General features: G+C 44.2%; 2 long non-coding RNA genes across 6 annotated transcripts in view; one reads left to right on the top strand and one right to left on the bottom strand.

Moving 5' to 3' along the window:
• LOC110395581 overlaps positions 6,345 to 26,001 on the top strand; it is a 49,101-nt gene continuing 29,444 nt past the window's right edge. For 2 of the 5 annotated variants that reach the window (XR_002436473.1, XR_002436470.1), the window contains exons 1-2: positions 6,345 to 6,729; positions 11,552 to 11,681. This is a non-coding gene — a long non-coding RNA (uncharacterized LOC110395581). Of the gene's footprint in view, positions 6,730 to 9,762; positions 9,847 to 11,551; positions 11,682 to 26,001 lie in introns of those variants that run through there. The other 3 variants (XR_002436483.1, XR_002436477.1, XR_002436475.1) reach the window with 2 other exon arrangements.
• LOC110395584 lies at positions 8,705 to 12,269 on the bottom strand. The gene is made up of 2 exons (XR_002436498.1): positions 12,199 to 12,269; positions 8,705 to 11,460 (listed from the first exon to the last, which is right to left on the bottom strand). It is a non-coding gene; the product is annotated as an uncharacterized LOC110395584 (long non-coding RNA).

Below are 26,001 nucleotides of genomic sequence, written 5' to 3'. Positions count from 1 at the left end.
CGTGCTTAAATGTTTTCGCTTGGGTCTGCAAAAGGGAAAAAAAAAAAGGTATCCTGGGGGGAAAAAAAGCGATAAAGAATGAAATTTTCAAAAGCTGAAAATAAGAAAATAAACCTCCCGACTCTTCATTTCCCCCCTACACTCCAGAACCTGCAGACAATTTTCAATTGAACACCTGAAACAAACAGAAACAATTTCCATGCCTGGGTTTGGAGTGTACTCAGACATTAGATTGCAGAGAGTCTCTGCCAAACAGCCTAACAACAGTGGGAAGATCTCTCTGTTTTCTTAATGAGCAAAGAATGGAAGTGTGAAGGGGAAAAGACAGATTCTAGGTTAGGGAGTGACGAGGTGAGATTGCTTACTTATCACTTTTTTTTTTTTTTTTTTTAAGCCAAGCATCCTTTTCAAAGCAGTAAAAATGAATAAAAATAAAGGCTGTGGCTGGGAATTTCTCCGTAGCTTGCAGCCAACTGATTTGCCTTTACTCCCATTGCTTGCTTCATGGGAAATGTCAGCTTGCTGCAGAAACTTTTAATTGGTTTATGAGTGATATATTCAAGCTGCTTATTCCCTAAAACATCTGTTTTTGTTTCAGTTCCCCGATGTCAAATGTTTGGTGATATCCCAAGGTAGCACAGTGTTTCCAAGTCGTATTTCCTGGGGTATCTGTCAATAAAATCCCCTTAAATTGAGCATAATCAAATTAGTACAAGGTAGTCAAGAAGTCTCCAGAATCAAGATATCAGAATGTCCCTATTCCCATTATTTTTCCTTATTGCTTGCGATTGACTGCTCTTGGGACTTAGAGGAAGAAAGCCGTGAGAGTTATGGCTTATTTCATCTTTTTTTCCCCCTACCTCTCCAATGGCCTTGAGCAAGTCTAATTTGTATTGTTACGTAAATTGGAATCAAGCCAGGGGAAGCACAAGCCTCGTGCTGCACCCAGTGGTAAATCCAGTCATTTTTTGACTGCAATTTGTTCAAAGATTTGTCTGCTCCACGTGAGAACAGGAGTCCTCAAGTAAACAGGCAGTTGTGAGAGCTAAAACAAGCAAAACACGAATAAGAGGTTTCCATCTGCATGCACACACAAAAGAAATCCTCAGTTTCCCACTGCCCTGTGGCTCGGGACGGAACAACAAAAAAGCATTTTTAATAGAGTATACCTATGGGCCTTCTATTTGGCTCACAAAACGTGCTTGCTTTGCAGTATTTGTTACTAGGTGGCCCACAACCAAACACGGATCTGCTTTCATCTGTCATTTATTCTAATTTTAAGATTTTGGGGAAGGGAACACTGGAGATGTTTTTTCCTGAGTGTAAGGAAGCTAATTTGAGGCAGAGGCTGCTGCACTGAACTCAGTCAAAACAAAACCCACCTCAGGACTAAATCAAGTGAGTGTCACTAATCAAAATAACCCTGGAAGCCGACGAGGAGGGGGAAAAAAAATAAAAGTTTGCAGATTAACTTTCTTACCAAACTCATTTGCAACCGAATGAAATGAAGTTATAAGGATAAAATTCTCAGCAGATTTGCACAGCACAGTAATAGCCTTTATGCTTGGAAATTTATGGGCCATGGACAGTTTATAAGAAACGATGTAGTTCATCAGAGAAGCAGACTGATGGAGCACATGGGAGCATTCTGCACAGGAAGTTGGGTTTTGGAATAATACTTACTTTGATAGAGTTGTTTTGTTAGCTAAGTAAAACAGTAGGGAAGCCAATGGCCACTTAGGCTTCAAACATAAATATATATTTATAAGTCACCCAGCTGCTTAATTGAGATCTCTAGTGTTTTCCCTAAGTATGTCTTATCCAAAAAACAGTAACACAGAAAATAACAACAGCAGCGAAGACCTGCTGTATGCTGAGGTTCATTTAATCAGTCAGTAGTAGTTAGGGGGAAAATGGAGCATTACTTTAGGGGCAGAGTCGTTGAGGCTCCCGGAGGCCCTTCAACACGAGCAGCAGCTCACATTAAGCTGGGATTGCTCCCAAAGAAGCAGCAGGGTAGGTGCCCTTTGCTGCACTTCTGACCTCTCTTGGAGGCTCTTCCTCTGAAGAGAAAGCCAACATAGTCTATATCTGAGTCGTGGTACCGAATACCGGCAAGAGAGTTTGGGAAGATAGGTGTTGGGGTTCATGCCAGAGACTGACAGCGTTGGTTGAAGAGGGGGAAGGAAGTACATGGTGCTTCAAAACATTCTCCAAGGGAGGTTATGCAGGAGACGGCTCATTAAATTTGAGCAAAGAGCTGGAAAATAAGATTTCACACTCCTGGACCAAGAGCAGCCTGAGTGAATTTGGGATCCCTGGAAAATATGTAGGAAATTTGGCAGGTTCTGGGGAGCTTCAGGAAACACTCTGGAGGTTTCACAAAGGTGCTTTGTGTTTGGAGAGAACATCCAAGATGGGATAGAGGGTAGGGCCTCCCACCCTGTGCACCCTACCCCTAACACTGCAGTGCTGGCCAGCTCCCCAAAGCTGCCTCTGGCTTTACATGGGGAGGGAGCAGGAGGCAGGTGGGCGCTGGAGGCTTGAAGTCAGCATCCCCTTGCAGTTCATCTCAGCCCTCTGTGTCTCAGCTCCATTTTCATCCAAATCTCCTGCCTTCCAGGTGAGCACTGGCTGAGAGATATGGCTTTTTTGGTCTTTTCTGATGTGACCGTTTCCTCCATATAAGCAGACTTGAAAACAACACCCTGATATCTTTGAGCTTGAGGCTTGGCCTGAGTGAGACCTGGGGGCTGAGCCTTCTCTCCTTCCTCCCCTCCCTCTTATCGGGAGATACTACCGAATAGGTTGCGGTGGGAATCTGTTTCTCATGCGTTTCTTTCTTGTCCCAACAAGGCTATCTTCATACTCTGAAATGCCAGATATAGGAAGGTGCCACTATTCAATCAGGGTTTTAAGCCCAGGGTAAGATTTAAATACAGGGCTACAATAATTTCCTGAACCTCAGAAGTGTTAGAGGGTCTCAGTAGCAAAAAAATGGACAGACCTGTGAAAAAGCCCACGATGGCAAAGTACTACTTGCAAAGCACGGAAATACCACAGAGATGTCCAACATGGCCAGCATCCTGGGGGTCAGCAGCTAGTGACCCTGGGACCATCCTACACATTCACCACAATGCTGGCTGCTGGAGAGATGCTGTTAACCGATCATTTTTAATTTCCCCTTTTCCCTCCCAGTTTTCAAGTGTATTTGTGTTCCAGCCGGAGTTTGCTCCTTATCATACTCGCAGCCCATTTCCTCCTCCTGTTTTATAGGCAGTGAAGTCTAAATGGTAAATTAGTGACATCTTCATCATTATGGCAGCAGAGTGCAGTGCCATCCGAATGCTGTTCCCTGTAGCAGCGAGCAGAAGGAGAAGCCAGGATGGAAGCACAAATGATTGCATTCCAGTATAAATGTCTGAAACCCTCGCCAAAAACCGCTGTGCTGCTCTTTCTTTTCATCTTGCTTTGTCTCACCGGCCGTGTGCGCTAGCAGGAAGGAAAACATCTTGAGGAACATTCGCTGGCTTCAAAAGTGTCCTCATTTCTTCAGCCGCAGCGGATTTAGTCAATAGCTGCCGAGTCACGCGGCTGGAAATAGGCACCGGTGTTTTGGAGAGCTCGGCTCGTGGAGGGGGTGGACTCTCCAGATTTATAAGGAGCTCTTCCACTGCTGTTCACACCTTCCTTGAGAAAGTGCTGTCAGTAAAAATGCCCCAGAGCTTACCAGGGAGTTCAGAGCCAGACGCCGCAGTGATTTGCTGCTCTTCCTTTCTCGTGTGAAGTGGGGGAAGCCTTTCAGCATCAGATTGTTTATTTTGCTTGGTGGCAATTGCCCAAAAAAAAAAAAAAGAAGGAGGGGGAGAATCTTAAATAATATCGTGGTTCAGGCAGCTCGAAGGTGTTGAAGAGAGCTCCATGAGACTGGTTTATAGAAAGGTTTTAAAATGTGGTTTTGGCAAAGCAGGAGTGGCAGGTTCATTTCCCATCCCGCAGAGGTTGCCCCTGCTCTCTGTTTGCTTAAAATCTGAACATCTCCATGAATGCCAGACCAACCTTGGTGACACTTTTCATTTCTGAAGTGAAACTGGGGGCCTCAACAGCTCTCCCCACGCCGTGCCCCCATCCTTGATTCCCACAGGAACATCGACGTAGCTCCTGAAATACACGCCAATGCCCACATCTTGTGCTGGAATGGCACATCCACATCTGGAGCATCTCCAATGGGAACCTAGCCTTTCAAGGGAGGAACTGGAGGTTTTAGCACTGTCACTGCTTCATGTACCATTGGCCACAAAAAATCCTGTACACAAATTCAGGGCAGCTCACTCTTGTTGAAATGTGGGTTCCAGTTTGCTCTGGGATAACGCACATGCTGTCTGCTGTCTATCTGAAGGAATGGATATATTTTATTTGAGTTAGAGGTTTTATTTTAGTCAGACTTTAATGCTGGGCAATTCGAACCAAGCTTTTGTTCATATCCAGAACCCCAAATGAACAAATAAGATAGAAAGAAAACAACTGCTCTTTCATAAGGAGAAGAATCTCCATGCCTGAAGTGTTCACAGCACTGGAGTTTGCATGGCTCTGAGCGCAGTGCTCAGGATGCAAAATTACCTATACTTAAAGGAAAAAAGCAAAGGCCTCCTCAGGAGTGATATCAGCTACCCTTTGGCTTCATGCCATGGGTCTCCTGTTCTGGGGAGCTGCTCATGGCTGGGTGGGAGTGGTGGCAGTCTCCCTCTGCAGCCTAGTTCCTGCCATCAGTCATCAGCCCGACTTTCCCAAATCCCATTCCTATTCCCCATTAATACACAACATGACAGAGGATCTGGCAGTGGGACAGCTGACATAGCTTAAAGGTGTTGGAGCTGTAGCAGTGACCATCTGACCCATGGACGTGTCACACACCTCTCTCTGCTGCTCTCTTTTCTTCTCATGTGACGTTCTCTTTGGCGTGTTTGTCCTGCCTTTGGTGTGTCATGGCAACTGGGTCAGATCTTTCCTTATTACTTTTTTTCTTTTACCCTGCAATTGAACCCAGTCTCCTGGGAAATATGGGCTGAGCCCAAAAGACATTAATGTGTCTGCCAAAGTGTCGTCTTTTGAACCTATGGAGGAAAAGAAAGGCAAAAAAAAGAGCCATCTCATCCTTGTTACAGCCACAGTTTGTGACTTCCATCACATTTGCAAGGTGGATATTTCCCAGATGATCTGAGCTACTGCAAAAACAGCATTGCAACAAGGGACGCTAGAGGAGACCTATAGAGACCACTTGTCCAGTCCTTCACCTCTGCAGCTACTCCTGGCCCAGCCATAAATCTAGAAGGGTCTAAAGGTTGGCATGCAAGGCCCTACTTGGAATCCAGTTCTCTAAACTCAGCCAGATCCAAACACTGGGAAAAAGAGCAGAACTTTTAATGCATTTTGTCCTCATCCCACAGTGTGTTGATCTGTTGTATTATCACTGGGGCCAGTAAAACAAAAAGCATCTGAATCTCCTTTCTCACAGGCTTTCTCAGCTTTGTGACTTGACACTGCTGCCTCAGCATTAAGATGTTTGTTTTCTGGGTGGTTTTAAGGCAACCTGGCTGATTTTCCTATAGTCCTGCTGATTTCTATAGGAGCTACTGCACACATATCAATGATCTCTGTTCACTGAGCACCCATTTGGTGGAGGCAGCCACAGCACTCTGCAGGAGGTGGAGACATTTTTGGTCTTTCAGATGTCACAACCCTAGGGGAAGCCAAGGCCATGTTCAAATCTCACATCCCATAGGGTCCTTCCATCTCTCCCCACCACAGATATGGGATAGAGTAGTCAGGAGTGGAGAAACAGAAGAGGAGTTAAGAAACATGTAATGGGTAGCCTAGTTCCCAGTGAACTTGCCAGGAGGTGCTGCTGGCCAATCAGACGTGGGAAATGGCAGCCTTCAGGCAAAGTTTTCTCCTCTGCCAGGGCAGCTTGTTCAGTGCCAGGCTGGCACTGACTTGGGTTTTCAGCGAGCAAACAGGGACTGCATCTCCTGGAGGTGGTTGTGGTTGAGTGCTTCATCCACAGCATTACGTGGGGGGGGAGAAAAAAGCCCCATGTTCAAGGGAACGTAATTGTTCTGAATGCTGGCTGGAGGGATCCTCCAGTGCATTTCGCAAGAGTTTACATAGTTCTGGATCCTCTACCACTTAGAATGGAAAAAAGAAAGCCAATCTGTTTGATCAGGCCTCTCCCACTCGATATGTGTATTGGATTCTACATTAAAGCTTTTAACAGTTACGTACACATCTGAGCTGGAGCTATTGTTAGCCCATGTGATGGATTAAGATCAAGAATGTTAATGTTATCCAAAGGAACGCTTTTTAATGTATATTGCAATTGTATAAACAGGGTCACTAGAGCTAAATGGGATGTCAATGACCTATGAAGATCATAAAGTAAACAAAAGATCTTAAAATAAGCATGTAACCTGAACACATTGGGGATTGTTGTATATCAAAGGCATTTGCTTATATAAAGTAAGGGAAAATTACTTACGGGTAATGTTGTTTGCCACAAGTCTACCTCTTGCCTGCTCTACAAAGAAAACCTACCCAGAGGGACTGGAGTATGTCTCCATCCACCAGCAAGCACCGAGCCTGCAGGCCCCAGCCAAGCAGAATCCAGCTTTTGCACACACATAATAAATACACATTGGAATTCCAAGGAGCAGCGATAAGACATCATTCCTGGTGAGCAGCAAAGCTCTTCCTGCACTCTTCGGAAAGGAAGAGAGAGGAGGAGAATGACCCTGCTGAATGCCAGCTCAGATAGGTTTCAGAGCCCTGCTGACACAGGGAGAACACAGCAGGTCTTTGGGTTCAGCCAGGTGGTTAAAAAAAAAATACCAGGAAGGGTTTAAGTGATGTTTTTTTTCTTTTCAAGAAGTACATTAACAGAGCTAATGTAGGACTAAAGAGTAGAGAAACATTTTATCAGGAAGCGTGGTGATAGGACAAGGAGTAATGTCTTTAATGTTTAAAGAGAGGGTAACAAACATGACAGAAGAGATTTACGTTAGATATCAGGACGAAAGTCTTTTCTAGGAGGGTGGCAAGGCACTGGCACAGGCTGCCCAGAGAAGCTGTGGGTGCCCCATCCTTGGAGGTGTTCAAGGCCAGGTTAAATGGGGCCCAGGGCAGCCTGATCTAGTGGAAGATGTCTTTGCTGATAGCAGGGGTTTGGAACTAGATGATCTCCAAGATCCCTTCCAACTCAAACCATTCTATGATTCTGTGATGATTTTCCTCGCATCCTTGGGAGTGAAGAGTTGGGGAGTTCTTTGGCTTGATTTTACTCACTTGATGTCCTGTTACTATGGAAAAGAAACCTTGTCCAAGATACCCTAACCAACAGGGATTTCAGAGTCTTCTTGTGAGAGAGCAGGGTTAAAACTGGAGGTTTCCTCTGGAAGAAAGGAGTCCTAGAGTCTTCCTATCCTGTCCTCAGTGCAACTGGTCATCCTTGCTGAAGCGCAGAGCCTCTCATTTGTCCTCTCTGAATCTTGTATCTTCCACACACAGTTTCTCCAGTTTTTAAATTTTAATCCTATCCTACCTGCAAGCCTGATACCCCCTGTAAATTTAAGAAACCTATGATACCCCATTAGCCAGAGCTCTCATGGAAATAGCAGCCAGGACAGGGACCAAGCCTGGAGAATGGTTTGCCACTTACTTCCATTGTGACTAAGATTATTTCTAGAGAATACCTTTCTGGGAACAGTTTTAAGAAATCCTTCTACTCTTAGACCAGAATAGTTCTATCAAGACCATGTTTTACTGATTTGGTTATGAGAATTTCACAATCAACTGACTGCTGAAGTCATATCATACTTAGCACATACATGTATCGTATTTAAGGAAATTTTAATGAGATTTATAATGTCTGTTCTTGGTAAAGCTGTATGCTGACTAGTCCTTATTTTCTTGTGTCTTCTATGTTGTTTTCAGACTATTATTTCTTTCAGATTTTTTTTTCCTAGCAGGTTAAAACACTGTTTTAGAGTTACCCACTTCTTTGGAAGAGAACAGAAACATCCTCCCCTATCCTCTTCTCCAAAACCTTAGCTACACTTAATTCCTTAATTACCATCAGGTGACATTCATTAAGCCCAGATGATCTGGAAATACCTAGTTTAAGCCCACTATTAGTTTATCCTACTGTGATGTTGGATTGGCTTCTTTTCCTTTTTTTAAATGTATTATTATATTTTTAAATAGAGTCCTCAGTTATAGCTGATCTCCTCAACAAGAATTGCTGCAAAGCAAAATGGAGAAAATAGAGGACTGGTTAAAGTCTTTCCATAGGTGTCATTTTCCTGCCTCTACAGAAATCCTGCTGGACAGAATAGCTCTGAGAAAGTGAAGATGTGACTTGATTTCATTCTGTAACCTCTCCATCTCTCCCTGAGAGTGTGACCTGGGAAACACTGTGCTGGATAGCAGTGTAGATGAAGCAAAACTTGGTGACTGTGGTAGGGCAGGTCTAAGTGCTTCTCTCTGAGTAGCTGGGCACTGGGCCCAAGGGAGTTGCAGGCAATCAGCGATCCCTTTGCCTGCAGCCTTGACCCTGATACACAGCACATGTGTTCTGTCTTGCACTCTTGCCAGAGCTAAGCATGCAAACACAGCCTTAAGCCACTGCAATGCAGTCACTTATGAGCAAGGGACTGAGCTTAGGTGGCCATCTCTTTGTCTTCCCTCTTTTCTCAGGGGAAGGAATCTAGGCTCTTAGTGCCCTAAGCTGCTCAGGGAGGCGGCTAACCAAGAGCCCTTCCCACAAGCTCCGGGATTTTGCTGCCCCAAGCAAGCCCTGACATGGTCTGTGCCTCCTACATCCCACAGCTGCTCCCCCAGGTGCACTCCCTTTCCCAGAGGTAGGAGCTCCCATTTGAGGCAGAGGAGAACTACGAGCCAGGCACTCCCATGTATGAGGAGCATAAACATCCCCCAGCTCTTAGAGGAGAGCTCAGGGAAGCTGTTGGCATTTAAAGCAGTTGCTTCGGTTGCCTAGTTGCCCAGTGTTGTCTCTGTTTGTTCTTGTGTTACCTCTGGGAGTTTCTTTGTTCCAATTTAATTTTACTTTTGCTGTTTGTTTCTATTTACCTTAGGGAATTTTCCATTATGTTAATGTGAACTGACCTGTAAGTGCTTCAGAAAGATGACATAGAGAAACATGGGCTTATCCCTTGGCTACTTAGGAAAATAAACTTCATGACATTGATAGACCCTTGCTCTTATGATTCCCAGTAGGTACGGACGTATAGTTTTGATTTCATTCTGCACCACAAAGGAAGGTAAATCATTATGTACAAAATGTTCCTTACGACTTCAGCAGGCCCTTCATGGCATGCAGAAATTCAGCTGTTCTCCATTACAGATATTACGATAGTAATCAGCAATTTAAAACTCTTTCAGTAATTGTTAGCCCAAAAGGTTTTGTTTATTTGTTTACTGGCATTGAATTATGGTTATTATCAGCTTTGAATGACATTCAGCATTCATTTTGCAGCTCTGCCTGTTTTCAAATGTTTGAGGATGTCCTTGTTAGGATGTTTTCAATGCAATTTCATTCACAGCAATTCCAAAGCACGCTCTCTGTATGTGATCAATTAATTACCACTTGTAATCAAAATTTTTCTTAACATGCGGAAATGCAGACAGCAAATATGCCTACAACTGTCTTTGTTTTGTCAGGAAACGACCTCCCAACGTGTTTTCAAGTATGTAAATAGGTTTGTGCTCCACTACAAAACATAGCTGTGAGGTTTATCCAAAGAGAGAAGAGGACTCTGCACAACCCTTGTAAAGGTGGGACTGGGGGCTTTGTGCTACGGCTTTGATCCTCCTGACTCTAGAGACTGTCATGAGGATACAAGTGTCACTGCACTGAGTTTTTCAAGAGAGTCTTAGGGCTGGATATATGGCAGGTGCTCAGACACAATTGCAGGGGTACTGAAGGAAGCTCATCTTAATGGATTATTTTTCTTGCTGGCAGAAATTAAACGTTTTTTAAGTGACTTAGGAGCAATTCCCACCTTTGTAAGCTGAGCATCAGACATCTTCAGGGCATTTCTATCCACTACAGGAGATGTCCAGGTGCTACATCCATTGTTTTGCATGATGCCTACAAGGTCATATCTCTTGAAAGAGCAGGCACTGAACTGGAGTAAAGCAGGTTAAAGGGAGTTGAGTTTATGGGTGAAGGTGAAGAGTTGCCTGGGAGAGATTAGATTATCCTCTATCTGCCCATCACAGAGGCTTTTCCTGTTTGTTTGTCTGCATCATCTTCCAAAGCATTTGGCACTGGCTTTTGTCAAGATAATGTGATACACAGGTTAGATCCTGTGTGGTCTTATCTGTTAGAAGGAAAGGGCGTTTGGATAAGTTACAATGCTGAGAGTTGCAGAAGGGGTTGATCTTGAAGGGAGTTTTCAGCTGAAGATGGATGAGCTCCCTTGCTCTGTGGACCCATTCCCCCATCTCATTATGACACTCTGGCAGTTGCCCTTGCTGGTCTATTACTGCAAGACAGTCAGCACCACACTCACAGCACCACAGGAAAAATAAACCTACTCAGACCCAGTGAAACACTTGGAAAAACATGCAGATGTCTTGTTCTGGTGATGGACTTTTTTTCTCTTTCGTGGGTCCTAAGTTGTGCTTCCTCTTAAAGCTTTGCATACAAAGATATATTTATGAAGATTGTCAGACTTTTCATGAGCTTTGGCGATTTTCTTCTGATACCTTTATCACAGAAGAGGAGAGAGGAAAGGGCTGATGACAAGAGCCCACTAATTCTAATTAGATACTTGTTTAACGTTGGTCACCATCTGGAAGCCACAACAATAGCGAAATGCCTTGCTCTTTTTTCTTCATCCACTTGCTTGAAATGAGAGATGTCAGGTTCTTCCCTGTGCTTTACCACCATCCGATGCATCAAAAAAATAGATGTCTTGAGAAATCTGGCTATGTTTTCTGAGTTGTCCAAGGAGATTGGTACCATCTGGAAGTCCGGCTAGGAGGGGGGATTTAAAATCTGGACCCTGATATTGACTCTGAGTCTTCCATTTCTCTACAGTAGCTTTTCAGTCAGAGCCAATGACTCTAATTGTATTGAGGGAGCTTGACTAATTTGCACCAGCTGAGGGACTGGCCCCTGAGGTCTGGGCTGGCCTGTTCTTTGTGTCTTTTTTTCTTTAATCCAACTTCTTGGATAATGGCATAGAAATGGAAGACCTTGCTGCTCTGCATTCAGTTTGAGATGCAGCAGAATCACTCGGGAAGAGTGTGGTTTTCACTTGTGGCTCTGCTCAAAGAGATGTTTCTGCCTGTGGAAGTATGTTATTTGCCTCTTCTTCCTCAATCCTGGAAAGGGATGATGAGATGGTGGGTTGAGGCTCTGCCAGCATGTGCCGGATGGTCCTTGCAGAGATGATTTAAGATATTTTAGCCATTTACAGCAGAAGAATGAGTAGGAGGAATAATACAGCTCTCCCTCTACCCCTTTTTTTAGATGCCTGGTGGGGAGCTTGGCACTGACTGGATTGCACAGGCTCTACTGGGTGGGCGCAGAACCGTAAGATTGGAATGCTGAGGCTGGGAAATCTCTGCACAGATGGATGTGCAGCACATGATTTTTTAAGGTAAGAAGAAACAGAATACCGCAGTTCAAATGTTAGAACTGCAGCCTGTCTCTCCTTTGCTCTTTTTTCCTTTACACTGCTTTAGCTGTGGAGTCCTTTACAGGAGAAAAAAGAAAAATCTCCTGCTTGTCACTCTTTCAGTGAGTATTAAATGACCCTGTTGTGGAAGGAGCTAGTTCTAGGTAGCAGCTCTGAAGCTTTATTGTTAAAGTCCAATCCTGTTCTTAAGATGAATAATAATAAAACCAACACAAATATACACAAATAGAGAAGGCAGAGGGGAGAAAATAAAAGAGAGCAAAAGATAAGAAAATGCTGTTTCTGATGCTTACAGCTCACTTGCTGGAAAAGCAGTTTGCAATATTTCTACTTGTTATGGTGCAATGCTGTAATGCTATAATGTGATGGAAAGTACAGCAATAAGAGCAGGATGGCACAATCCTAGGCTACAGCAAATGAGAACAAGCCCAAATGCAGCAGCTGTGGACACAGACACAAACAAAGAAAAATTGCTTACCTTCAGAAGGCCTCCAGTAGACAGGGGTCTCCAGCAAAATACCCTCACCCCCACTGCCAGCCCTTAAATGAGGTCTGGGAGGGCGTGGAGCCAGGATCCACCCCTTCCTGTCACTCAGGTGCACTGCATGCACCTGAGCTGCCCTGGATTGGCCCTGCCTTTCCACTGGGTGCTCAATCACTGGTTCAGGCTGTGATTTAGCATTTCCACTACATGTGGGCTTTAAAGAAATCAGACCAGATGCTCAGCACATGTAAATCTTGTTCCATTGTATCACTCATACCTGGCCTGGTGTCTTAGCTTGAGTTGCAAGCAGAGATTTTCTGATGGCTGAGCGAGTCTGACCTTTATTAGACAGGAGGATAAGAAGAGAAAAATGAAAGATGGAAGAGACAGGTCCAGAGCGACTATTAATAGAAATGGGGGTTTACATCTCAGGTGTTGCTGAGGGATTCAGCTGAACGTGCTAATTCTTATGTCCTTATCTGGAGCAAAATTGCACTTATGCAATCCCTGCAGGCGTGCTCCTTGTTTCCTTCCCCTCACAAGGCTGGGTCACCCACTGAAGCCTTTGATGGGTTATAAAGGCCTTCTTAGCAAGGCGGTGTCCAAAAAGCACGGAAACTATTCCAGCAGAGCTAGTCACCAAGAGCAACTATCCGTTCATTCTAGATGGGAATTTGTTCATGTGGCTGCGGTGCTTCTTGCTGCTGCAACTGTTTGCGTCTACTCCTTGATCGTGTACAGCCAGCCTCCCTCTGGTGAACACCACCTTGGCATGGCTGCAGCGGTCTTCTAACCTCACGGCACATTTCTCAACAGCCATGTCGTTTCCTCTGGTTGAAGCCCATCAAGTTGTCATTACTTACTTGGGTTTATTTTTACAAACCATTTTAACGTAGGATGTATATGCGTTGAGGTGTTTGCCTGCTGCCTTTCACCTGCTTGGCACAAGGAAAGACGTCATTGTGAACTTCAGTACAGTGGTTCCTCTACATAAATATTTTACAAAGCTTGCAAGAGTCCTTTGGGGTTAGGAACGATTTGTCCCGTCAATTCTAAACGTTACCTAATACCAATAAATGCTAATAAAGAGCTTGTAGCTGGCATCATATACCAAAGCACTAAGCATTCATTAGGAGTCACCTATGCAAGTGCAAGGCCAGCCAAAATAATCTCCTAATCAGTTATAAAAAGTCTACAGTACTTGTCAGGAGCTCAGTGTGGGGCAATAGCATTGAGAGTTGTGGTTTCTGGCTGAGACACTAAATCTGTTGTACGTGGAGACAAGCCAGAGGAAGGTCCTCATTGGGACCCAATCTTTCTCCCATTTGAGTTCAAAGGTGGAAATTTGAATTAAGAAAAGTAAGTCTTCAGATAATGATTTAATGTTTATCATCGCTATAGAGAGGAGAGTGTACGTCAGAGGTCTACTGCTTTTTGGAGATTCATTTGAAAGTGTTTTCCAAAATACCTGTCTCTTCTAGTGTGCCAGAAGTGTTCCTGTGTGCCATTTCCCATGTGCATTCAATAGCATGTGTGACTTTGTGTGCGTGAGGCTGTGTAAGTGGTATCTCAGGGAGGCAAGTGTTCTTCAAGGGCAGACTTCATACTGCATATGAGATCTTCCTATGTAAGGAAAATCCCAGATTTGGCTGTTGAAGTTGCTTCATGGCTCCTGGCTGGTAGTGTGAAGCCTTTGCAGAGAGGAACAAGGCACTCTATATTTCATATTCCACCTAAGTTAGTATTAAAACTTTATTTGATATGTCCGGTGATTTAGAATGTAAAGACCCTTTTGGCCTACCATCATTCATGGGTAAGTATGTCATCTTTCTGTGCACTTAAGAGGAAAGAGTTGAAATCTCTCCAAAGAATATATTTTTGACTGGAGCTGGAAAGTTTAAATGGTGACTTTTCAGGCAGCGTTTAATAGGAACTGAAATTAGGAAATATCAGAATATGACTCCTGAAGTGCATTCTGTAATCAAAGCGGAATTTTTTTTCTAAGCACCCACTTACCAAGCTTGCTATGATGATGAATTAATTGAGAAATCTTTCCTGAGGTTACTCCATCTTAGAGTGATAGATGGCTATGGGGGTCATAACCGTACTGTGTGGCTGTTCGCTCCCATCCCAAGGAAGCACACAAGTGCATGTGACATGGTGGGACTGCTATGGCCTTCTTGCCTGGGGTGCTCCCTGCATCAGAGGCTGGTGCTTCAGTGCTTGTGAAGCGATGCTCTTTTGGGTCAGCAACACAAACCCGGGGTGCTTGTGTTGTTTCAGTCCCATTCTTACTGCATTTTTTTCCCACAGGGGTCCTCAGATCTGTGCTTGGAGCTCATGGGCTGGCAGGGTTTTTCTGGTTATTTTCAGCTTTCTACCTGGTGTTCCTGGTTGCAAAAAATGTCATCAGGTGCACAACACAAGCCCACTCTGTGAGCAACTTTGTGGCATCTGATCATGTCTCTATTCATACAGGGGAGCTGCATTTCAGTGGTGGTCAGGTGCAGACTAGTCATGTTGAGGGCAGTGTGAATACGCCATGTGGCAAGAGTGGTTGGGCCCATCTGCTACCAGATTTCATCCTGGCTTTGATCAACAGCGCAGCCCTGATGCATCTTAGTGAGACACGGTTAGTTTGCCAAACATGCCGAACTGTGTGGTCCTGAAACTGAGCAGTTGGGCAGACAAATTCTGCTTGGTGTTTTTCAGCCGTGCCCATGCCTACGCACAGCTGAGGCAGCCAAGAGCTGTAGCTGCTCTGGCCTTCTATAAATATTCAGCGTGCCTTTTTCTTGGAGCAATGGACAAAAAAATCCACAAAAATAGCATTTTTAAAATTGTTTTCAGGAGAGCAGCGTGATACTTACACGAGAAGCATTCCCACAAACTAGGATGGGCTGAAGTATGCCTAGCCCCTGGTTTACAAAAGTGAGGTCAAACGTGACATGTTTCCAGATGATGGATTTGTCAGGATTCCATTGCCAAACCGCATTACCAAAATTCTAGGTTTGTGCATCAGCACTGTATTTATTTCGGTTGCAGTTTGAAAGCGGCAGGATGAAACCTGCTGCATCTGCTGTTTTGCATGGTAGTGTAGCAAAGTGTGTGGTTGGTATGATCTGACCATGGCTTTTGTGCAACTGTTCATATTTTGTCTTCATTTTCTTGTGGAGGTTTTACACTTTGTCGGCCAAAGAGGCTTGGGATACCCAGGGATGATGGGAAAGGTACCTTGATCCTGTTTCTGTCTCTGCTGCATAGGTGACTCACTGCTCCACAAGTCAAGGGTTAAATCATAGGTACTGTGAACTGTGAGGTCCCCTGAGTCATGAATGTACGAGTCTAGGAGCATAGCTGTTTTGGACAAATTGTCCCAGGCTGGATCTAGTGCGCACCAGTGTCACTGGGATTCCCCTAGGCACCAGGCAGGGGATGTCTCCCAACCTCTCACCACAGACCACCCCCTCCTGTGCTGGGCCAGGCAGATCAGAGCCAACCCACTGCCGCTTCCTTGGGAAAATCTGCCAGATTGTCCAATGGAGATGTAAGAACGACCAAAGAGCTCTATATTACCAGTCCAGAACATGAGCAGCCAACCAGTGTGAAAGGAAGATGTGCAGCTATGGAGGAGAAGCAGCTTGCTTGGAGTTTGTCATGGGCTATGTCATTATCTGCATGTGGTGTGGTCTCAAACCCATCACGCCAGAGATACATGCATTTTTTTGGCTAATTCTGCAGCGACAGCACGTGGGTAGATGGCTGCTCAAGTATGGTTTTCCAGGCGCTTTTAGTACCAATTGATTTTTAAAATTTAATTGAAATTATTTTGCAAGACCCTCTGGAGTAAATATCTCAAGCTACGGAACACTGTTGGTAACATACAACATGCAATTTATTATTATTATTATTATTTTTTTAACAAACTGATCTGGGAAAATGTTTCCATGCTGACAAAAACAGAACAAATGTAGGTCAGTGTCTGAAGGAGATGAAAGAAGCCAAGTGTAATGAGAGCCTATTGTTTCATGCTGACATATGCAGGAAGCTTGTGGAGAATGAACATCAAACTAAAATGTGAGGAAAAAAGAATAGAAGGCATGAAAATCATCATACTCGAGAAAACAAAGAGATCACAGAAAGTTAAGGGGCATGCTAAGAAATCTGCACTAGAAGGCTAAATAAATGAGTTTCACATTTCTCCTTCTCCCTTCTCTTCAATTCTGGGTTTCTCCCTCCCATTTGTCTACTAGGTAGCAGCCTCATCTTCCTTCCAGGAATACTTTGATTTTTTTTTTCCCTTCCTATCCTGCAGATGCCAGGGCCTAGAGAGATCCAGATGGCAAGCAGACCAGAAGAAAACGCCCCTTCGCTGTTTCACTTCTCATCTTCCTCTCAAGTTAAAACACATGAAAGATCTATTGAAAAGAACAGACTAGTCCTATTTACTTTTAGTATGTAAATTTAGTTTACTTTTTTAACATAAGTTAATCCACTGTTCAAAGAGCTGGAATAAATATGAGGAAGCAGTTTAGAGCCTAATTCTTTGCTTGCGCTCACCAGTCTTACACCAGTGTATTCTCTTGCACTCCAGAGACGCTTTCCTGACTTGGGCAACAGCTGTGAAGCATTGGACCTCTCACTAATTTTCTGCCACCCATTGTCATCTGGAAATGTCTTCCACAGTTCAAACCCAGCTAGTGCCTTCCCTGGAATTTCAGCCTGGATTTGGGGGCTTCAGTCCATTCTCAGCCTGGCCTGAAGCCAAAGCCATACGTTCACCAAGGGAGCTGCACTGACGGGAGTGAACAGCTCTGAGAGTGCTATGTCCTGAATTTTTATGGATGGGGCAGTGGTGCTTGTTTTCCTACCAGCCCCTCCCTTTTCACAGAGTTTTTTTTTTTCCATATCTGGTCGTAGAAAAACTCCTCTGTGGGAAAGCTGTCTGCCTAAATCCTGTGATACCCCATTGACTTGAGTTGTGTCACCAGGGTTGACCCAAGGAGAACTGCCCTGGGTGACTGCAAGCGTTCCCAGGATTGTCCCTTACTGTGTCCTGCCTTAAGCTGGCAGGATCCCAAATTTCCACCGTCAGTGCAGCAGAGGACTCCTATGAGCCTGAAGGATGCTCTGTGTGCTGTCTCTTCTTGTGAGCTCTCAATTCCCAGCACCTTGACACTCACCTTCTGATGAGAGGTGCTACCGGGCCGTTGCTTTTCCTTAAAAGTTCAATAGTTTCTGACAGTAAAATTGGGAGCCCTGGCAAAGAACAAAAATTTCCTATCTATCATCCCTTCAACGTAGAAAAATGAAGCCCAGATTTTTGGGTTATTTTAGGGCAAAGGGTGATGATGACTGTTTCATTGCACTTAGTGATTCTTTAAAATTAGTGATTTATGCAGCCTGACATTGACTTTAATTTAGCTCATGTTACAAGTACAGTAATTCAGTCCTTAATGAAGTGTACTCCATATGACATATTGAACATGCGATCTGACAATCAGTGGTTTAAAACCAGCCTAGGTTACATTCTCCTGTGTCACTGCAAGTGTTGTCAGTTCATAAACCTACCCTGAGCGGCGCTGGCCTATCACTCTTGCTGAGGTATGGTGCTGAAGCCCGGGACAGGCATGCTTTAAAATAAATTTTTCTAATTAGTTGAAGGAAAAGAGGGGGGGAATATAAACCATAATGTGCATGTGTGTATGCATACTCATTTACTCCGTTCTTGGCTCCGTGAATGTAGAAAAAGTGTTGTTAATGAAAAGATTCACTCCCTGATCTGTGCAAAACTTTGGGCTGTGCAGCATGAGAAAGTTAAGATTTAGATATGCTTATTCCTGAATCAATCAGTCGGCTCTGGAGTGGTATAAACTACGCTTGCATCAGCTCTTATCCAGGTCTGGAACTAGGCTCTGTGCAAGTGGTAGAGAACGCAGCCCTGCTGGCTTTGGGAGCAATGCGGGGGACTGCATGTGTCTGCATTTCAAAGGAGTTAAAGGAGCAGCTCCCAGCTGTAAATATGCAAATCTTTTTAGCATTTGTTAAGGGATTCACTCCTGTTTGCGCACGCAGAGTGAAGCAAAAGTTTTGAGTGATTCCGGTAGGCAGCATTTAAAAATGAGCAAGATCGCTGCAGAATGGGTCAAGTCACAGCTGCATCGTTTCATAGTGCAAAAAGTTGACTTCAAGTTATACAGCAATTTTTTAGTTGTTTTTCTCTGTGCCAAGCCTGGCTCAGACACCTACACCATCATCATTTTCTTTCCTTTATCTTTGTTTTACAAAGCTTTTAAAGGTAGGCATAGGCAAGCAAGAAGTGAGGCAACAAGGGGACCTGGATTCTGGGCCAGCTGAAAATGATATATATTTAAGAAAGTTAAAGGAGGGGGGAAGGACAGATGTTGTGTCCCAGAGCACTTTCTGGGAAAAGGAGGACAAATGAAAGGACAGGAATAAAATGCTGTATTGAGGGAGGACTTGTCAGCTGAAAGCATGTCTGTGCTAAAAGGGAGAAGTGTGGGAAAGATAGAAACTTGGGTTAAAATAGCACCGCGACCGGGCAGCCGGAGTTTTAACTCTGACTAACGTGAAATTATCCCAAACTCCCCCATCGGCTTGAAATCAAGATGCCAACCAAAGCAAAGAGCCCCAAACCAAAGCTACCTTCATTTTATTGGTGATTTGCCCCTTGGCAGTAGCTGGCCTGCTTTACCAAATTGCCTCGCAGCCTGCAGGGCTTAGCGGTGGGGGAAGGCTGGGCGGTGGGAAGTGGCTTGCTTTAACGTGAGGGTGAGCAGGGAAATAAAGGCGGCTTTTCACCAGCCAGTGCTGCTGCTGGTAGTGCCGGTGAATTCAGGTCCGAGCTCGCCTGGCGCCCTGGGACGGCGGGTTCAGGGCTCGGGGCACAGCCACCGGTCAGGGAAACAAAGGTGCATTTATTGAAGAATGAGGCCCGCTGCTGCTGTTTGTGCTTAGCCCGAGCAGCTCGTTTTTTAGGGGCTTGTTGGCTTCTCAGAGAGTAGGGTTGGTACGGGGGAGAATGGGTGAAAGAAGTACAGAACGTATCCAATAGAAAAGGAATTTAACACAAATAAGAGGAATGTAATGAAAGATTCTCAGCTTTCGTTTTTACATAAATGCTTGTGAATAAACATTTGATCTTTCAGCTGGAGTTGTACTTAATACAATAGATCCAACATCTTGCTGTTTTCATAACCAAGCCGAAGAAATCCAGGAGAGCAGCAAGGGGCCCACTGGGGGACTCAGCCCCAGAACATGGCATTTTATTTTAGCATTGTGCGTGTCATGGGCTTAGTTTTTTGAGACCCAAATGTGGTATCATACGTCAGCACCAAACGGGAGAACGATGTAATTGCTAATACGTGAAGCATTTGTCCACTTCTGCCCAAATAGCTGATTGATCAAGGGAGAGATGTTTGACTTCTTGGTGGAGGACACGGTAATTAAGTAGAAACAGAATACTTGACAAAAAAATGAAACAATCCTGGGAAGAGACCGCATAATCATAGGTTCCAACTCAGCCCTGCACTATACAATTTCATATTTGATTTATTATGTTTTAGCCTGGGAGCTTCAAAAGTGTCTAAGAGTTTGATAGGCAAACCCCAGTGAGATTCTCCTGGTTCCTTTGAAAATTGCAGGAATTTTCTATTCACAGCATCACTAGTGATCAATGGAATTTTTGGGACAGTTCAAGAAATACTAAACAGGCTGAGCTTGCTCTTTGTGAATTAGCCTGGTGTTTATTCAGCAGCTCATTTTTCATCAAAGCACAGTATTAAAATTTCACTTGTTTGTTATAGGGTTGTCAGAATGAAATCTATTTCCAAAAATATACATTTCCACCTTCCAGTACCATTTCTTATTCTGCTGTAGCTAAGGTTATGTCAACACTCTGAATGTAAACCCCCTCATTTCAAAGGTTAGTAATGTTGGCATCTTCAGTCTGGACTCAAGCATAGCAGAAACATAAAACAACCTCTCTGGGAGCAGGTTTGGAAATCACTTTCAATGCCTTTGCCTTTCACAGGAAGTGTCACTCTATAGAGAAAGCAGTTGCTTTCAGCCTCTGTTGCAAAGTTACAGTTAAAAGAACGAAATTGTGTGGACCTTTGTGTTGTCATTTCACCATTAAAGCATTTGTGTCCCAGAAGTTTAAGCTGGCTGCCCTGCGAGGATTTAGAAATCGGCCCCTGCTCAAGCTCAGTAACTTTTTCCATAGGGTTGTTTACCCGGAAAAACCATAGTAACATCACAAGGGGCCATGCCAGGGCTCTTGAATGGTGAACACTTCCCACTCGTTGCCATCTTTTGGTTCCTCCTGTAATATATACATTTTAAACAAGTATACAGCTGTGTACTTGCTTAATCTGGAAATGTTTTGGCATCCCTCATGGAAAAAGAAGGGCTGAGCCCTGGATGAGGCTTCGGAATGACAGTGCGGTGCTGTAGAGTTCACCGTTTGCTCCTTCCTCGTCTGCTTGGTTTCCCCTTCAGCCAGCGGTGCTGAGCTGCAGCAAGGTGCGGCTCAGCACCCGGTACCTTGTCAGTACCATGGAAACACTTGAGGACAAAGCTCTCAAAGTACTGCAGAGTTGCTTCTAAGGTCATCTTTGCAGGGCGCTGGTAGCACAAACAAAACTGTTGGTGAGCTGGGGGGGACTCAATGCTGGGGCATCCAGTGTGCTCCAGGACCACTTCCTGCCAGAGGTGACAAAATTGGAGCATTGTGCACCTCAGTTTAGTTTACAGGCAAGGTTGCACCTTAATTTCCAGGTGTGACAGTAAAGCATTGACCATTATCACAAGAGCTTGGGTAAGGAACACCAGGTGCTGGGACAGACTGGTCTTGAGGAGACATCAGAGCCAATGCAGCAAGCTCACTTGACTCTTGTCTCCCAGACCTCATAGCCATGCCCAGTTGGGCATGGGTGGCTGGGCCAACACATTATCCCCTCTGTAGCCCCCAGGTGAAGGTGAAAACATCAAATATGAGAACAAGCTGTTAAAAACTGGTTCATAAGCTCATTTAAAGAACAATGAAGATGATGTAGAGTGTTGGCACCTCTGGTGCTGTTGGCATGACATGCAAAGGAGACTGATACACTGAAAATGGCACTTTGGGTCAGAATGATGGCTGAGCCCTATAGGAAATTCTCATCTTGGGAACGAACACCTGATCAGCAATGCTCAAGAAAACCACTGAAAGTGCAGGTGGGGTCTCTGAAATGCATGGCTCTACTGGGAGAGGCAGCAGGATGTCAGTGTGGGTGGCTGGGACCTCCATGTGAAACGGGGGTGTACAGCCACAGAACTCTTAAAGGCAGTGCTATTATACAATACAACTTGTGGAATACCTAGCAGCTAAGATTAAACACACAAACAGCAACAAAACCAACAAAAGCCAACCACAGAAACAAACAAAAACCAACCAAGAGAGGCTGCTGCCCTTGGTTTGGATGACATCTCTGCTCAGGTAGCTTGGCATGTCGATTTGGGAAAGGCAGGGCAGGAACAGCCGTTTCGGAGGGCTGCACCAAGGAGCTGAGTGGGGTCATGGTCTGGGTGATGCGGCCGCAGACTGGGTGATGTGGACTTGTGTCTGGAGGCTGCGGTCTGAGCCGGTCGGCTCATGCAGGTGTTTCGAAAACCAATCTGCTGACATCCCCGTTTACCTCTCGATCCTTTTATTATCACTGCCTTAAGTAGAGGAGGCCATTTCTGGGTATTCCTGACTGATGTGTACCCAGTAATTTGAACGCTCTGCCTGGAGTCTCTGTGATTTTGCATGACAACAGGATTACATTTATACAATTAATTAATGTTTGCTTGACCACTTTTATCCAATTTCTTTCTCCAGCACATAAAAGAGAACCTGACATAAATTTCTCTTTCAAAACAATTGACTTAGCAACTGCTGACCTTCTGTTCTGTCATTCCGAGGATTGATTGGATATTGTTGAATTGTTTCATTCTGCAGTAATTAAACACAAAATTAATTATGCTAGTAACCTATAATTTCTTTGAACCAAGGACTAAGTCATTTATTTTTGCTTGGTTACTCTGCGGGTTCTGACATCAGACAGCAAAACCGTACTGTTCCAAACAAACTAAATAGTATAAAGGGAGAAATTTAATAACCGAAATATAATATAAAGACTTCTAATTTCCGTATGGCTGGCCTATTGCATTAGGTTAATATAATTTGATCTATAAATCTTTTAAACCTTATGATTTTGTAATTTAAACATTTCCTGGATGGCTAATCACGCAGGGAAAGAATAATAATAATAATTAAAAAACAACCTAAAACAAAACGCGAGCCAAAAATGTACCTTAAAAGTAGATTAAAAAGATTAGATAGGAGGAGCATTTGTAGAGGGCTCGGCAAGCCTTGGTATGGCTGAATGTTTCTGGAGCTTGCTGCTTATACAAGTCAGTCTGCGTTCAGTCTGGTGCTGATACAGAATTCCCTTTGTTATGATGAAAGCGGTGTTAGATATGTTTACATTGCTAGTATTTGGTGTAGAAAGGAACATCAGAATGACAAGTTGATATTATCAAAATGTATGTGCTCATGGACACTGAAATAGTATTTTGTGGTTTTCGTTAGCGTGGGCCGTATTAATTTAATTAATGTGATTGAGAGTTATATCATACCATGAGGGGGATATGGAGCCCTGGCTTATTACTCACCCATGGGCTATAAAAATGGGGTGCCTATCTATGTGTGTGTGTGTGTGTGTGTGCTCCTATTACAGTTTCATGTGCATGCTTTGCCCCAGAGCTGGTGGGAATGGTATGAGGCTAAAAGTCCAAGTGGTGGAAAATTAGAAAAAGGCAGCAAAATTGGGAGCACCAGCATCACCAAGCAGGTTTTATGCTTCAGGTTGGTGCAGTGCAAACATAAAACCTTCGATATCTGTAGCTGCTGATAACAGCCAGAGCTATGGATATCAAGTCCTCAAAGTGGACACTTTGTGTTCCTGACCCCATTTGTCACCAGCGAGGCCATCAGCCAACAGTTGGTGCCACACTGGGAAAAGGACACCTGGGAAGTTCTCAAGGGCCTCAGCCTCTCTGTCATTTTTGCCAGCTACCTTCTTTGCTCGTGCCCAGAGCTGCCTCTTATGAAGCTCATGTAATACCTTCAGGTTGCTCCGTGTTTTTTTCCTCTCTTTAACCTTCAGGAGCCGTTTTCTGGTAGCCATCTTCTCACAACACTTGAATCTCTCCGCTGTAGAGCTACGTTCTTCTGCCACAAAACAACATACATCAGCAACATGGGAATGTCAAACATAATGACTTTTTAATTGTATGACTCTACATAGCCTGTTGTTGAAAGATGTGGCGGGTGAGGAGAGCAATACTTCACAGACCACATATAGATACCAATATATGAGCCCTTTGTTATCATTCCCCAGCCCTGAGGCAAATAATACACTCAGATTTGTGGACATCGAGCCTAATTTGATCTCACCTCAGTGAAACTATATTGACTTCAGTGGAGACATTGCCTTCCATGGATACAAATGAGAGCTAACTAGTTCTTGAGGCCCCGAGCTGCTGTTGCTGGGTCCAGAAAGGCACGCAGCAGTGATGGCTGCCTGCTCTTCACTGACTCAAAAATGTCTCTTTGGTGGGTGTGTTTTCCAAGGCACATTTTCCACCCTGATGATGGAGGAATTCTGGCTAATGAGATGTTCTCAGTGTCTTAGCATTTCTGCGGGACTGATTTGATAAAAGCCTGCCATTACCTCATGGTTCAAGTGTGCAGTCTCATTGCCCGCAGGAGCGATGTGGAAATCTTTCTGGAGGAAGCTGTTCCGTAATATCTGTTTTTCCAAGGCTTTGACCTGTGCTTATGTTGTGTGCGATTAGTCATCCCCATCTGTGCTAAAGGGTCTTTCATCCTCTCTGAGCCCTGCCAGCTCCCATCCACCCCAGTCCCTTAACTCCCCATGTGCACGTGCACCTTGCTCTCTCCTTTTTAACCTCACAGCTTTCTTTGCAGCCACCTCTTTAGGATAGCTTGAGAGTCAATGTTATTCTGTAAACTACTGTTTGCAGTTTTTCTAGAAAAAGGCTATCCTGGCCTCATTCTGTCTGCTTGCTTGCTAAGTTACTGTTATCATTTAATTAAAAGAAATTAGATTCCCAAGATTTATCATTAAGAGGGAATTGCAGAGGCTGGTTCGAGCATCCTTGAACAATGTAGCTACTCATGTTTTTTCCTTCAACATCTATAAGGATTTTTTTAACTTGCTGTCTCCTGAGATCCTCTTGGGACTGCTTTTTACTTTTTAGGCATGTTTCTACGTAGAGTGAGAGATGAGAAAATATTTGGTAGCCTTTGCCTCTCCAGTCTCAAAAGCCATCCCTTATCCCTCAAAAACCTCTTACATGACCAAGTTTTCAGCATGGTGATATGATGGTCTACACTCTGTAGCCCAGACAGAGTTGCTTTCTTGGTTGTCTTTCTGTTAATTGCAGCCTCTGTCCTTGGCATCTTGAAGGATATGAACCCAATAATATCTACCAACCAGAAAGGCACTGTAGAAATCTGCACTCCCGTGCGTGCTGTGCATCCTTGTGTCCACCTGCCCTATGTGCTGTTTCACACCAGTTTGCTCCAGCTGCATGTAAGCACTCAGCATTGAGTTATGTTTTCCAGCTGACTACTGCTGGTTAAAAACCCTGAGTTATTTTTCATGAGCAGACCCTCCGTAGCTCTTCTTGGTGTCTTATTTGATGAGGAGAGGAAGAAAGCTTGCTACAAGTTTTCTCATGGAGAGTCGGTTGCTGCTCCTGATGGAGCCCTTTTGGCTTTTGGGATGAAAGTCCTGACTCTGTGGCTGACCCAGCTCTGATTAGAGGGGGTACTCTGGGTCCTATAGAGCTCTTACAGGAAGCAGAGCTTGAAGGCAGGCACATACATTAACGAGGTCAGAAACAGGAGAGCACAGAGCACAAACTAATTTTTGGGGAGTATAGATCAAAGTTGGACAAGGTAATTAATGGTGCATACAATTCTGTTCATCAGCCTGTGCTGCTAAACCTCAAAGGAAGTGACTGAGATCAGCAAAAGGAAGAGGAATAAAGTTGACTGAAGTGAAAACCATCTTTTCTTTTCCCCTCTTTGCCCAGGTTTTATATGGAAAATTTCCGTGTATTTGATTGACTCATGTCTTATGGAGAACTTTGCCCATCTCTCATCACACCTCCCACAGAGAGGATGGACTGGGAGAGTGCATGGGGGAAGTGTTGCTGCCATCATACACTTGTGCTCTTCCCTGGCTGACCATTTCTGATCACCACCAGCCAGGCAGACCTCTGATCTCACCCCCTTGGTATTGCGTTGCTGCTCAGACAAGGTAAATAAAACCAGCACTGGCAATACAGTAGGAAAGAAAAGAAGTAGGAGAATAGTTCAGATATTAGGAGGAGTGACTGAAAAGCAAGTAGCAACTTCTGTAGCTTTCCTAGCAGAAATTTGGACCTGAGTTGTTTTGTTTTGTTTTTATTTTTAGGATTAAATGATAGCAGAAACGTACGTCCATGGTAAGAGCTGGGTTTTATGTAGGAATGATGGTCTAACCACCTCAAGTTTAGACTTCTTTGTTGTGCTTGGTTACAACAGTGCAGTCCGTTCCAGATCAGGTGTTTTTCTTGCTTACTTTCTAGTCCCAGTATGCTTGCTCATACTGATGGAAGAGCATGTTCTAGTTGTCTTAGAGCTGCTGGGTCTTCTGGCTGAGCCTCTGGAGCATGATG

The sequence above is a fragment of the Numida meleagris genome, chromosome 3 (genome assembly GCF_002078875.1).
Source record: "Numida meleagris isolate 19003 breed g44 Domestic line chromosome 3, NumMel1.0, whole genome shotgun sequence".
Taxonomy (NCBI): domain Eukaryota; kingdom Metazoa; phylum Chordata; class Aves; order Galliformes; family Numididae; genus Numida; species Numida meleagris.
The sequence above is the reverse complement of the archived record's forward strand: the minus strand, read 5'-3'. Positions and strand labels throughout refer to the sequence as shown.